Genomic DNA, 13088 nt, shown 5'->3' on the forward strand with positions numbered 1-13088 from the left:
AAAGACAAATATGAACGAAAGGAATCTGAAAGAAATCCCCAGATATACTGATTTTTAAGGATATAAACATTTCTACCTACATAGAGGAGATTAGCTATATAAATGGACCCATTTCCACTGAGAAACTGACAGTTCCAAAACTGTTTTCATGAATGGATGTCAAAGGGTTTCAGGTAACAGCTGTTCTGCCTGCTGGTAGCCAGTGTGAGGCAGGGTAAACTTGTTTTGTCAGAAAGCTGTTGAAAACTACTTGACTTGCAAGCTGCCAGAAGCCATTTTAAATGTCCATTCTCGGAAACTGTTTCAGAAGGTGAGCACTTGAGTCGAAGCACTCGCCTACCTGCACTCGCATTAGGGCACTAACCAGCAGGTACCTGGAGTCGAAAGAGGAAAGATACGTCTGAAATACTGAGAAATGGTGAGTAACAAGCAGTTTTGCTGAGCAATATTTGGAAACCTGGGATTCTCTGGATAGCACCAGTAGCTTAAGTATTTGAGGAAAATATTCAGCTTGCACATCCCCACCTCATTTGGTGTTGTACAGGATTAACTGCTGCATGTTTATGTTAATACCACAACAGGTGTGTGCCTTCAGAAGTTGTTAACAATGGCAAATTTATATGAACAAGGAGCATGAAAGGCAGACGATAGCGTCATAAGACAAATATAGTACGGTGTTTTCATATAGCTTTCTATTCCAGAATCTCAAAGTACTTAATGCATAATTATGCCTCACAGCCTTCCTGTGATATAGGTAATTATGGCTGCCAACACCCCAGTACAGATAGGGAAAATGAAGCACAGATGTTAAGTAAATTGCTCAAGATCACACAGCCAGTGGAACGGCCAAGGATAGAATTCAACTCTCCTGACTGTCTTCTGCTCTAATCACTAATCAATGCTCCCTCCCTATTGAAAAGGCAGCACTGAGAATAGAAAGTGCTAGAACACATTTACATTTTAATTCAGGTGTGCCACAGCTTGATTAACCCCATTTCCGCTCCCTGAAAGCCTGTCAGCACCAGCAAAGAGGAGAAAACTAACCTTTCTCTTGGCAAATCTCCAGGCGCAGATTTCTCAAGCCCAAAGCAGTTCCTGGCAAAAGATGTCTAAGCCAAAGACCTTGTTTAGATGGGAAGTGAGAATATTTCCTGTGCTGACTAACACCATTCACATCATTGTCTCCATTGACTCTGCCACAATGATAGCCATAAGAAGTGTAGAAATAAACAAGAATACCTCTATTGTTGGACTTTTTGCCCAAAGGGTCACCATAGAATCAGAGTGTTCTCAGACATTATTCCTTAATATTCCCTGTTAGAGGGCTTATTCCTTCACCCACTTACTTCCCTGGTCCTTCTCGCATGAACAGAGAGCAACAATACCAGAAGTCCAAAGGTGCAAACAATTCGATGTTTATTGGGGTGAACTTCCAGCAAGCATGATTCCAGTTTCCTTCCTTAGTGTCCCCCTTTCCAGCTCTGACACCACAGAGCCTTACCTGTGTCCCTGTTCCCATTCCACCCCCCTTAGCAAAACATGATTCCAATTTCCCCACCCCCATTCCCTGTTCCCATTTCCTCCCCTTACTTCCTGATTGATGGCAGACTATATAGTGACAGGTTTCAGAGTAGCAGCCGTGTTAGTCTGTATTCGCAAAAAGAAAAGGAGTACTTGTGGCACCTTAGAGACTAACCAATTTATTTAAGCATAAGCTTTCATGAGCTACAGATGCAACACTTCATTGTGTTGCATCCGAAGAAGTGAGCTGTACCTCACGAAAGCTTATGCTCAAATAAATTGGTTAGACTATATAGTAAAACTTGCTATACGTTAACCCATCATTTTCCTGAAATTTAACTAACCAATCCTAACATATTGTAACATGATTAGCCAACCAATTATATCCCACCACCTTAATTAGTTTACACCCAGCAAAATTAATTATACAGCAGACAGAAACAATCACAGAACCAGACAGAGACCATGCAAATAAACAATAGCAAAGTGGGAACTATAATGACAAAACAATACAGAAGTGAGGATTTCACAACTACATCTATAAAGACATAAGGTTTCAGAGTAACAGCCGTGTTAGTCTGTATTCGCAAAAAGAAAAGGAGGACTTGTGGCACCTTAGAGACTAATCAATTTATTTGAGCATAAGCTTTCGTGAGCTGTAGCTGTAGCTCACGAAAGCTTATGCTCAAATAAATTGGAAAGACATAAGGGTTTCCCAGCTGTGTCTATTGATAAGTGAGTTCTTACCGAACAGAAAACTATCAAACTAAACTTCCTTTTATGTCCTCTAGGCTCTTCCCTTTCTCTGGAGGCGATAGGCATTATCAGGACAGGATTGTACTCCTACCAGCCCAATAGCACCTTATTTCAGTGTGACTTGTTTGGAATGTGAGGATGTGACCGTTCACTTCCCAGCTTATGGCTGCCTCTGCTGCTTAGCCAAAGGCCTTGGCCTAAGAAGAGGGCCTCAGGCTGTCACAGTAAGAGAAGGCCCTTACACTAGCAGACAGTGATTTTGCGTCTTTCTTTTATACCTCTATAACTAGCTAAGTGATAAGAATACACCTAAATTAGATTATAGGCCTTTACAGACAGGCCTAAATATCTATATCCTAACATTCACCATTAAATATATCTAACAATAATGTTTCTGAGACCGCACACAGCACTTGACAAAAGTAAAGTATCACAATCCCCATTCTATAGACGGGAAACTGAGGCAGAAAGTGCCTTTGCCTAAGGTCAAAAAGCAGTTCAGTGGCAGACCCAGGACTGGCACACAAGTCCCCTGACTGCTGGGCAGTGTCCTAGCCTCTAGACCATACTGCCAACATTACTAGCTCCTGTACATTTAAAACATACCAGTGACAGCTGGGTCCAAACCAAAACCTCAAATATGGACTTTCCTCCAACAAGTCCGGGTGAGGATGTCAGACCAGCCACAAAAATGAACCCCTCCTCCAACCTACATTTCAGAGTGCTGCTGTCAGATTTGAATTCCTGGTCCCAAACCCACCTATTGGTTGTGATTTTGGGTTGGGTCAAAACCAGATGGGCCCTTCATTGACACTTCAGTAGGAATGTGGCTCAAGATGGCACAAATATCTTGAACAGCTGATTGTGAGAGATTTATATCATTTGAAGCCAAGATCTCAAAGGAACTGCTCAAGATCTTGGAACCATCAAGCCACCATCCTGGCTCAGGTTAGTCCTCTAACCCAAACCTAAAGTTTGGCAGCTGGTGCTCACAAGGCACTCTTTACAGCACATCTACACTATAAACTTAAGTTGATCTATGTTAGGTCGACTTACAGGCACCGCAGCAATTACTGCGGTGGTTCATGTCCACGCTGTCCTCCCTTCTGTTGGTGGTGTGCGTCCTCACCAGGGGTGCTTCCATTGACTTAAAAGGGGCAGTGGGGGACTGAGAGCCAGGGCTCTCAGCTCCATGCACAGATCCCCACCGGGAGCTGAGCTACCCCCCACCCTCAGCTCCCCACTGGGAACAGGGCATCCACACTGGGCTTCTCGGCTCCCCTCTGGGAACGGGGCAGCCAAATGGACACCAGGCGCAGATTTCCCTGCTGGAAGCCTGGTTCTGCCTGCCCCAGCTCTCAGCTCCTTGCTTCCCGCCGGGAGCATGGCAGCCAACTGGAATCTGGGCGCAGAGCTACCTGATGGACTCAGCCATGCTCCTAGTGGGGAGCAGGGATCCGAGAGCCTGGGGAGGTAGCCGGGCTCCCGGTGGGGAGATCCATGCAGAGTGTCTGGTCAGCTGCCCTGTTCATGGAGGGGAGCAGGAAGCTGAGAAGCCTGGTGCGGCTGTCCCATTCCTGGTGGGGACCAGGGAGCAGAGAGCTCAAGGGGGCAGCTGGGCTCTTCATGGGAAAATCCTCACCCAGAGTCCAGTCAGCTGCCATGCTCCCAGCGGGTAGTGGGGAGCCAAGGGCCTGGGTGGCAGCCCGGCTGGGAGTGGGGAGCCAGGACTCCAGGGGGGCATCAGGGCTCCTCTCGGGGAGTGGGGAGTCTCGGCAGCAGCCTGAGTCGGGAGCCTGGGTTGCAGCTTGGCTTGGAGTGGAGACTGGGCAGCAGCCCAGCTGGGGAGCCGGGAGCCGGCTTTCTTGTCAATTTCTCCAGCAGAATTACAAGAATGACAGCCAATAGATGTAAGTAGCGCAGTATCTATCGGGACACTGTGTTGCCCTAACTACACCGACATAAGCCCTATGCCTCTTGTGGAGGTGGAGTTATAATGTCAGTGAAGTAGGGCACTTACTCTTGCCGGTAGCAAGGCTGTAGTGTAGACGCTGACATAATTAGGTTGACATAAGTTGCTTGTGCAGTGATGGGAGGCGGGGCACAGACACATTCCATTACTGAGGGTGCGGAGTGTGGGCTGACTGAAAAAGTATGATGAGCACTACTGGGTTAGAGGGAAAGAAACCCTGACTGCAGGTCAATATTTAGGTACTGCGTTGCCGAAGGAATATTGATAGCTCTGTGCGCTGACTCATTTTGGATAAAATGCAAAGCAGTTTCAAGAACTGGTTCCATCGCCTACTCCTCTTAAAGCGAGAGATCACATTCCCTCATTCACCCATCTCACAAAGATCCCTTTGAGCTACCAGCTGCTTTCTTTCAGACTCTTGACACTGCCACTTCCTTTTGGCTCGAACTTCCCAGTCTCATCCTGCAGGCACTACCACTCCCTCCTGAACAAAGTACTCCCTTTTCACGCAGGTGCTACTGGCTGATTGGCTGTTTCTCCTCACAGTCTGGGTTCCATCAATCAGACTTACTGAAACTGAAAAACCATCAGATAGCATGGCATTATCAGGACAATACCCCATACACACCTATACTTCTGGCCCAAAGACACAAATATATGACCACAGGGTCTCTTGGCACACCTACCTCAATAAATTCACCAGGGCCCTCCATATTCTGTTGCCCTTGTCTGCTCCCACTCCACCCTAGCCAATATGCTCCATTTCTCTTAGGATCTCTGAAGCAATGACCAGTTCAGCATCTGTGAACAATGCAGGGCACACTACATATTGGCCAAGCGTCCCACGTCAATGTATCCAGCTCAGGCATTCCCATTAACAGATTTTTTTGGGAGGTGGGGGAAATGGAGGTGTTTGGAAGGGGATACAACAATTGACCTCTCCTGTTGCATATGGTTGGCTGTAGGATTCCATTGTTAAATCTGATTTTATGGTGTCCAGGAAGTTGATGCTGGTGGAGGAGTGTTCCAGAGAGAGTTTAATGGATGGGTGATGGTTGTTGAAGTTGTGGTAGGAATCTATGAAGGAGTTTAAGCCATCTGTCCAGAGAATAAAAATATCATGGATGTATCTCAGGTATATCATTGGTTTTGTGATGCATTTGTCCAGAAACTCTTCTTCAAGGCAGCTGTGGGGGGGCTCCCTGGACCCCGCACATCCAGTCCCACTGTCTGTTGTTTACCCTCTCTTCTCCCCAGGTTGGCAGTGCTTGAGGGAGCTTTGTCAGGGAAGCCATCCATGGGCAGAGGGTAGCTCCTCCTCATCTCTTCCCCTTGCAAGAGGGGAGGATCTGGCCGGCACAAAGACCAGTCTCCCAGGCAGCCCCTAGAGATTCAACTCTAAGGGCTCAGTCTCTCAGAGTCCATTGCCCTTAGCTGGGTTTACCTTCTACCCCTCTTCCTGGGACATATTGCTTTGTTGTCAGTAAGGACGGCTTCAGGAGTGGTGTATCTAGCAGCTGTCTCCTCCTCAGCTGGACGACCTCTGTTACCAGCAGTCTCTGGGTGGAGCAGCCTTCTTCCTGTTCACCACTCTTTCCCTCTTTTAAGCTCCTCCCTCTCCAGGCTGAACAAATCTTGCAAGTGCATCTCATTAGCATGGAGCAGGCCCAAAGGAGCCCATGGAAGAGACCCAGAGGAGCCCTTCACAATGGCCCATGAAGAGGATGGCATATTGGGGAGCCATCCTAGTACCCAGGGCTGTTCCCATTGGTTTGGACAAAGAGTTTGTTGTTGAACGTAAAAGTGTTATGGGAGGATGAAACGGATGAGTTTGGTGATGTGTTTGGGGTGAATAGCAGAGGGTTGTCCATTGTCTTGTAAGTATTTGAGGCAGGCAGTGATGCTGTCATTGTGATGGATGTTGGTGGATAGGGAGGTGACATCCATGGTGACAAGAATGGTGTTCTGAGGGAGGTTGTTGATAATGTTGCGGGGTTTGTGGAGGAAGTCAGTTGTGTCCTAAAGGAAGCTGGCCCTTTGTGTGGTGAGTGGTTTGAGAGTGGTTTCTATCAGTCCCGATGTTCCTTCAGTGCCATGGCCAGCAGGGCCGGCTCTACCCTTTTTGCCACCCCAAGCAGTGGGCCCAATTGCCGCCACTGCGAGTGGCTGAAGAAATAGAAGCTGCCGCCGAATTGCCGCGAGCGGCTGAAGAGATAGAAGCTGCTGCCGAGGATTGCCGCCGCTGCAAGAGGCTCAGGATAGAAGCTGCAGCCGAGGGCGGCTGAAGAGAGAGGCTGCTGCAGAATTGACGCCGCCGCGGAAACGCCCTAACGGCACACGGACCGCCGCTCCCCTTGCAGACTGCCGCCCCGAGCACCTGCTTGGAACGCTGGTGCCTGGAGCCGGCCCTGGTGGCCAGCTATGATGGGTCTGCCTGGGTTCCCTTGTTTGTGTATCTTGGGAAGCATGTGGAAGGTCCCTGGGGTGGGTCCGGGAAGTTTGTAGAATTTATCTTGGAGTTGTTAGGGGAAGGAATTGATGATATCCTTAAGTTCCTGGGTAAATTGTGGTGAAGGGTCTTCTTTGAGTTCTTTATAGTTGGTGGCGTCAGAGGGTTGGCGGTTAGCCTTGGTAATGGAGTCGTCACAGTGGAGGACTACAATGGTGCCCCCTTCGTCTGCTGCTTTGATCTCTATCTGGTAGTTAGATTTCAGGAACTGTATGGCTATCCTCTCGGCAGTGGAGAGATTATGGTGGATGTGAGTGGACATTCAAAATCTTGTAAGGAAATGGGTGTCTTGCTGAGTTTCTGTGAACCCACCAAGTGACCGAGTTACCCTCTTCTGAACAGAATAGAGCAACTGTTCGATGGGTTTGGTCATGTGGGCAAATTCCCCTGTGGACTAAATTGATTCCAGACTTTTTTCTGTTTGTGACATATGATAAGATCAATCCATGTATCCAGAGGAAAAAGGCTAGTGCATTAACTCAGCTCCCTATACCCTCTATGGAAAAGCTGGTTTAGTGTACAGTAGTTTTTCCAGTTCGACCTGCTTTTGGAACTATTCCATAGATTCAACTACAGGGCTGCACTTATGTTGTTTTTATGCAGTTAAACCCCTCCAGTTATTTAAGACTCAGAAAGCGAGTGTGTTTCCAAATCAGATTCTAAGATCTGTGAAACAGGGACCACGGCTAGCTATGTGTTAGCATGTGACTCTAGTCTGCAATCAAAAAACAACCTGACTGTACATGTATTGGCATCCTAGAATTTGTTCATGGGCAGCTGGATTCATACAGGACTTAAATTAGCTCAGCTCTTGGAAAACCCCAGTGGGGAAATAAAATGATCTATCACTGGTAATCCAGCTAATTAAACATGCTTAACCAGAAATCTTAGACACATCCCAATGAATAAGTGTATTGAAATAAGAGAGCATTTATTCTTTTATAATTAGCTTATTGACTCTGGAATGTCATAAGAGGAACTTCATAACAAACCTGATCATAGTCACACAGCAATGGTACCAGTTTCTTGCCTACACCATAATGGGTATAAAAAAATATGTTTGGTTATACAGATACAGATGGTTGGTTATCTTGCATCTCCCATATTTTTGAAGGGGAAGTGATTCATTCTCTTGCAGAAAATGCAAAAATCAGTCAATCATGCTTGCATTCACTACAAGACATATCACATTTGTAGGATCTTGGCCATTAGAATGTAGATATCAGGACTGGCTCTGTGTGTGTAGAAGTGATCAGTGAACCTCAAAGTTTGCCGTTCAGATTTGGGTAAGGATCCAAAAGCTTATCCAAAGCTTATAAGATGGTTTATCCTCTGAACCCACTTGAGCTTGCAAAATGAGGCAGGAAATCTCATCGGAAGAAGCTCTCTTTCAGATTTCCAGAATCTCTCTCTCAGACAAATCCACAGCTGGTGTAAATAGGTGCCACTCCACTGAAATCAATTGAACTACATTGATTTTACAGACTAACAAACAGATCCCATAAGCTAAGATAATTTAGATCCTTTCATTCATTTGCTCATGAAACAGTGAAGGGTACCACTGAATGTACGCCTATGCCTATTTGCACCAACTGAGGATCAGGCCCTCCCTCTCTTCAGTTCTTCTGCAGCATCTATCATTTTAGCATCTAGAACCTTTGCTTTTGGCCAGGAACAGAAAAACTGCGGCAGTTGCTGCCCTGTCTCCTGGTCCTGTGATGCTGGTGGAGGAGATGAGAACTGTCTCTGAATACAACAAAGCTTTACAAAAGGTTCAGTGCAAGTTTGGGTCTGGAATGACTCGAGAGGCTACTTCACATTCCTGAGCCAGTGCTTTCAACCCATTATCTGCATTAGTCCCACGTGGAGATCCACCTCTAAACTTGTGTGTATGCCCCTGTATACTGCATGGAAAGCATTATCCAGGAGGTAGGCACTTGGCACTGGAAAGTTGCAGGTGGCAAACTGGCAGAAATGGCATATTTGAGTGCTCACTCCACATCCAAGTTCATCAATTGTAAGTAGCGGCCTCTCTGCAATTTAACTCGCAGAACTGGACCTTTAATGTCTACACTGCAACACCCATGGCTGGCCCTGGTCAGCTGACATGGGCTTGTGGGACTCAGCCTGCAAAGCTATAAATTGCAATGGAGATGTTCAGTCTCAGAGCCCAGACTCTGAGACCTTGTGAGGCCGGAGAGTCCAGGCTCCAGCCTAGGTTGGAATATCTTGTATGGCCCACAGCCCAAGCTCTTGAGCCCAAGTCAGCTGACCTGAACCAGCCACAGCTGTGCCGTGAGTCTTTTACTGCAGTGTAGACATACCCAAAATTGCATACAGGTGCAGCTGCCTAATGACACTCAAATGAGTGCAGCAGCTGGGCAGAGAACAGTGAACAGGACACAGATTGGTAGAAGAAGGGGAAAACACCCAGGCTTTTCTTCACTTCTTCCACAAACCCTGTGTATCAGAGTTAGACTAAGCTTTTGGGGGCTGGGAAACAGTCATCTGCAAAGTTACACATTCGGCAAAGCTCCAGGTGCTATATGAATAATAAATGTGCTAAAATCTGACTTGAACTGAATCTTAAATGAATCCACATGTTTCAAAGAATCTCTATGGATAGTAATTCCATGCTCTAACAAGAATATAACAGGAGGGATCTATTATCGACCAACTGACCAGGACAGTGATAGTGACGATGAAATGCTAAGGGAGATTAGCTATCAAAATAAAGGCTATCAAAATAAAGAACTCAATAATAGTGGGGGATTTCAATTATCCCCATATTGACAGGGTACATGTCACCTCAGGAAGAAATGCAGAGACAAAATTTCTTGATACTTTAACTGACTGCTTCTTGGAGCAGCTGGTACAGGAACCCACAAGGGGAGAAGCAATTCTTAATCTAGTCCTGAGTGGAGCACAGGATCTGGTCCAAGAGGTAACTATAACAGGACTGCTTGGAAATAGTGACCATAATATATCAACATTTAACATTCCTGTGGTGGGAAGAACATCTCAACGGTCCAACACCGTGGCATTTAATTTCAGAAAGGGGAACTATGCAAAAATGAGGAGGTCAGTTAAACAGAAATTAAAAGGTACAGTGACTAGAGTGAAATCCCTGCAAGCTGCATGGACATTTTTCAAAGACACCATAATAGAGGCCCAACTTAAATCTTTACCCCAAATTAAAAAACACAGTAAAAGAACTAAAAAAGAGCCACTGTGGCTTAACAACCATGTAAAAGAAGCAGTGAGAGATAAAAAAGCATCTTCTAAAAAGTAGAAGTCAAATCCTAGTGAGGTAAATAGAAAGGAGCATAAACACTGCCAAATTAAGTGTAAAAATGTAATAAGAAAAGCCAAAAAGGAGTTTGAAGAACAGCTAGCCAAAAACTCCAAAGGTAATAACAAAATGTTTTTTAAGTACATCAGAAGCAGGAAGCCTGCTAAACAACCAGTGGGGCCCCTGAACGATCGAGATACAAAAGGAGCACTTAAAGACGATAAAGTCATTGCAGAGAAACTAAATGAATTCTTTGCTTCAGTCTTCATGGCTGAGGGTGTTAGGGAAATTCCCAAACCTGAGCCGGCTTTTGTAGGTGACAAATCTGAGGAATTGTCACAGATTGAAGTGTCACTAGAGGAGGTTTTGGAATTAATTGAGAAACTTAACAGTAACAAGTCACCCAAGAGTTCTGAAAGAACTCAAATGTGAAATTGCGGAACTATTAACTATGGTTTGTAATCTGTTCTTTAAATCAGTTTCTGTACCTAATGACTGGAGGATAGCTAATGTAACGCCAATATTTAAAAAGGGCTCTAGAGGTGATCCCGGCAATTACAGACCGGAAAGTCTAACGTCAGTACCGGGCAAATTAGTTGAAACAATAGTAAAGAATAAAATTGTCAGACACATAGAAGAACATAAATTGTTGGGCAAAAGTCGACATGGCTTCTGTAAAGGGAAATCATGTCTTACTAATCTTTTAGAGTTCTTTGAAGGGGTCAACAAACAGGTGGACAAGGGGGATCCAGTGAATATAGTATACTTAGATTTTCAGAAAGCCTTTGACAAGGTCCCTCACAAAAGGCTCTTGTGTAAATTAAGTTGTCATGGGATAAGAGGGAAGTTACTTTCATAGATTGAGAACTGGTTAAAAAACAGGGAACAAATGGTAAATTTTCAGAATGGAGAGGGGTAACTAGTGGTGTTCCCAAGGGTCAGTCCTAGGACCAATCCTATTCAACTTATTCATAAATGATCTGGAGAAAGGGGTAAACATTGAGGTGGCAAAGTTTGCAGATGATACTAAACTGCTCAAGATAGTTAAGACCAAAGCAGACTGTGAAGAACTTCAAAAAGATCTCACAAAACTAAGTGATTGGGCAGCAAAATGGCAAATGAAATTTAACGTGGATAAATGTAAAGTAATGCACATTGGAAAAAATATCCCCAACTATACATACAAGGGATAGAGAATAAGATGGAGAATATCTTATTGCCTTTATATAAATCCATGGTACGCCCACATCTTGAATACTGCATACAGATGTGGTCCCCTCAGCTCAAAAAAGATATACTGGTATTAGAAAAGGTTCAGAAAAGGCAACTTTAAAATGATTAGGGGTTTGGAACGGGTCCCAAGAGATTAAAGAGGCTAGGACTTTTCAGATTGGAAAAGAGGAGACTAAGGGGGGATATGATAGAGGTATACAAAATCATGAGTGGTGTGGAGAAAGTGAATAAGGAAAAGTTATTTACTTGTTTCCATGATATAAGAACTAGGCGCCACCAAATGAAATTAATGGGTAGCAGGTTTAAAACAAATAAAAGGAAGTTCTTCTTCACACAGTGCACAATCAATCTGTGGAACTCCTTGCCTGAGGAGGTTGGGAAGGCTAGGACTATAACAGGTTTTAAAAGAGAACTGGATAAATTCATGGAGGTTAAGTCCATTAATGGCTATTAGCCAGGATGGATAAGGAATGGTGATCCTAGCCTCTGTTTGTCAGAGGGTGGAGATGGATGGCAGGAGAGAGATCACTTGATCATTACCTCAAGTATCAGAGGGGTAGCTGTGTTAGTCTGGATCTGTAAAAGTGGCAAAGAATCCTGTTGCACTTTATAGACTAACAGATGTATTGGAGCATAAGCTTTCATGGGTGAATACCCACTTTGTCAGATGATCATTACCTGTTAGGTTCACTCCCTCTGGGGCACCTGGCATTGGCCACTGTTGGTAGACATGATACTGGGCTGGATGGACCTTTGGTCTGACCCAGTGTGGCCATTCTTATCATAGAATCATAGAATATCAGGGTTGGAAGGGACCTCAGGAGGTCATCTAGTCCAACCCCCTGCTCAAAGCAGGACCAATCCCCAATTTTTGCCCCAGATCCCTAAATGGCCCCCTCAAGGATTGAAATCACAACCCTGGGTTTCGCAGGCCAATGCTCAAACCACTGAGCTATATCCCCCCCAAGCACATTAGTCCTTTCTGGTGGCCTGCCATGGTACTCAGACCAAAAGCATTGTTGTCTGCTCCCAGCCCCTCACGGCTCCCTCTAAGCAAAGTGGGATGAAGGGAGGGGGCACAAAACTGGCAACAATAACTGTCATAGCCCATTCCTCCTCCATGCATTTCCTACTGCTTGCATGTAGAACAGGACAGACAGAGGTGTGAAACAGCAGGAGACCCCATCTGGCAGGGCCAGAGTATCAAGTCAGGCCAAAGGACAGAGCATGGGGACTCCAGGTCTTCCCCACTTCAAGAAGTCCCCAATTGGGTTGGTGCTTAGGAAAGCGGAAAAGCAACAAATGGATGTTATTAATCCCCTTGAGCACCCATCTGCCTTTCCCCCCTTGTTGCTCCTATGGGGCTTAATATACCTTCAGCCACCTCTCAGCTGTACCTCCTTTAGTCCTAAAGTTACCTACATTCCACACAAGGATCGCGTCTACCTACATTTGGAGGATAGATCCATGAATGACTATTAGCCAAGGTGGTCAGGGATGCAACTCCGTGCTCTGGGTGTCCCTAGCCTCTGATTGCCAGAAACTGGGACTAGACAATAGGGGATGGATCTCTCGATAACTGCCCTGTTTGGTTCCCTCTGGAGCATCTGGCATTGGTCACTTTTGGGTGACAGGATAGTGGGCTAGATGGACCATTGGTCTGACTCTTTCTTATCTTCTTCTGTACAAATTTGGTGCCACCTATTTAAGTTTATTTATCCCAACAATGTAGAATCCTGAGGCTGAGGTGGAGAGTGGAGAGTCATTTACACTGGGGATGGGGTGGGGATGACCCCAAATCGTAA

General features: G+C 45.4%; 1 protein-coding gene across 2 annotated transcripts in view; it reads left to right on the forward strand.

Moving 5' to 3' along the window:
- The first annotated feature begins 242 nt into the window (after positions 1-242).
- TNFAIP2 (TNF alpha induced protein 2) overlaps positions 243-13088 on the forward strand; it is a 46308-nt gene continuing 33462 nt past the window's right edge. The window contains exon 1 of one of the 2 annotated variants that reach the window (XM_043548890.1): positions 243-418. The gene's annotated coding sequence lies outside the window, so the exon portion shown is untranslated. The remainder of the gene's footprint in view (positions 419-13088) is intronic. The other variant, XM_027825325.3, reaches the window with a different exon arrangement.

This window comes from Chelonia mydas, chromosome 6 (assembly GCF_015237465.2).
Source record: "Chelonia mydas isolate rCheMyd1 chromosome 6, rCheMyd1.pri.v2, whole genome shotgun sequence".
Lineage (NCBI taxonomy): Eukaryota > Metazoa > Chordata > Testudines > Cheloniidae > Chelonia > Chelonia mydas.